Below are 1,831 nucleotides of genomic sequence, written 5' to 3'. Positions count from 1 at the left end.
CTGTAGGGGTTTTTATTTTTCGCTTCCCTAATGAAAATATACATGGCATTCCTCGCAGCAAATGAAAATGTTTCATTTCTTGCTACTTTTTTCCCGGAGTGGCAAAGAAATATATTGTTTTTTCCTCTGAAAGTTCAACACAATGCAACCTTCCAAAATAGAATTCTGACATCAAGAATTCCGTCTATAGTATATTTGAGTGCACCTGTCATTTTCTCAGTCTCTGATTTAATTTCTCCATTTAAGGTAATTCTTCAAGAATGTATTTTTTTAACGGTCACAATAATACACTTATGCCTCCCATGTCATTTAGAAATATATCATACAGGCCTCAGAACACTCAGCATGTTATATGGTGAGCTTGTGGCTCACAGAGTTGGGGTGTGCAGTGTTCAAGCTGATACTTGGAAGAGATAGTGAGTTCAAATCCAAACAGGAGGAGGTTGAATATAGGCACCTCTGAAATTTTTTACTACTTTTTTCCCGCAGTGGCAAAGAAATCTATCGTTTTTTCCTCTGAAAGTTCAACACAATGCAACCTTCCAAAATAGAATTCTGACATCAAGAATTCCGTCTATAGTACATTTGAGTGCACCTGTCATTTTCTCAGTCTCTGTGTATGCATGGAGCAAGATATAGGCTCATGGATTTAAGAATGAGAGGATATCATGAGACAGCAATCTCCACCTACGGCCATACTACCTTGACAGCGCCCGATCCCGTCAGATCTCGGAAGCTAAGCAGGGTGTGGCTTGATTAGTACTGGGTTGGGAGACTGCCTGGGAATACCAGGTGCTGTAGGGGTTTTTATTTTTCGCTTCCCTAATGAAAATATACATGGCATTCCACGCAGCAAATGAAAATGTTTCATTTCTTGCTACTTTTTTCCCGCAGTGGCAAAGAAATATATCGTTTTTTCCTCTGAAAGTTCAACACAATGCAACCTTCCAAAATAGAATTCTGACATCAAGAATTCCGTCTATAGTACATTTGAGTGCACCTGTCATTTTCTCAGTCTCTGTGTATGCATGGAGCAAGATATAGGCTCATGGATTTAAGAATGAGAGGATATCATGAGACAGCAATCTCCACCTACGGCCATACTACCTTGACAGCGCCCGATCCCGTCAGATCTCGGAAGCTAAGCAGGGTGAGGCTTGATTAGTACTGGGTTGGGAGACTGCCTGGGAATACCAGGTGCTGTAGGGGTTTTTATTTTTCGCTTCCCTAATGAAAATATACATGGCATTCCACGCAGCAAATGAAAATGTTTCATTTCTTGCTACTTTTTTCCCGCAGTGGCAAAGAAATATATCGTTTTTTCCTCTGAAAGTTCAACACAATGCAACCTTCCAAAATAGAATTCTGACATCAAGAATTCCGTCTATAGTACATTTGAGTGCACCTGTCATTTTCTCAGTCTCTGTGTATGCATGGAGCAAGATATAGGCTCATGGATTTAAGAATGAGAGGATATCATGAGACAGCAATCTCCACCTACGGCCATACTACCTTGACAGCGCCCGATCCCGTCAGATCTCGGAAGCTAAGCAGGGTGAGGCTTGATTAGTACTGGGTTGGGAGACTGCCTGGGAATACCAGGTGCTGTAGGGGTTTTTATTTTTCGCTTCCCTAATGAAAATATACATGGCATTCCTCGCAGCAAATGAAAATGTTTCATTTCTTGCTACTTTTTTCCCGCAGTGGCAAAGAAATATATCGTTTTTTCCTCTGAAAGTTCAACACAATGCAACCTTCCAAAATAGAATTCTGACATCAAGAATTCCGTCTATAGTACATTTGAGTGCACCTGTCATTTTCTCAGTCTCTG

At 40.7% G+C, this 1,831-nt stretch overlaps 3 non-coding genes across 3 annotated transcripts; all 3 read left to right on the top strand.

The window, feature by feature from the left end:
- Positions 1 to 685: 685 nt before the first annotated feature.
- Positions 686 to 804, top strand: LOC142483470 (5S ribosomal RNA). Its single transcript, XR_012797341.1, has one exon. It is a non-coding gene; the product is annotated as a 5S ribosomal RNA (ribosomal RNA).
- A 286-nt stretch (positions 805 to 1,090) lies between these two features.
- Positions 1,091 to 1,209, top strand: LOC142483469 (5S ribosomal RNA). The gene has a single exon (XR_012797340.1). It is a non-coding gene; the product is annotated as a 5S ribosomal RNA (ribosomal RNA).
- Positions 1,210 to 1,495: 286 nt separating this feature from the next.
- On the top strand, positions 1,496 to 1,614 carry LOC142483468 (5S ribosomal RNA). Its single transcript, XR_012797339.1, has one exon. It is a non-coding gene; the product is annotated as a 5S ribosomal RNA (ribosomal RNA).
- Positions 1,615 to 1,831: the final 217 nt, after the last annotated feature.

The sequence above is a fragment of the Ascaphus truei genome, unplaced genomic scaffold, assembly GCF_040206685.1.
Source record: "Ascaphus truei isolate aAscTru1 unplaced genomic scaffold, aAscTru1.hap1 HAP1_SCAFFOLD_3255, whole genome shotgun sequence".
NCBI classification, from domain to species: domain Eukaryota; kingdom Metazoa; phylum Chordata; class Amphibia; order Anura; family Ascaphidae; genus Ascaphus; species Ascaphus truei.
The sequence above is the reverse complement of the archived record's forward strand: the minus strand, read 5'-3'. Positions and strand labels throughout refer to the sequence as shown.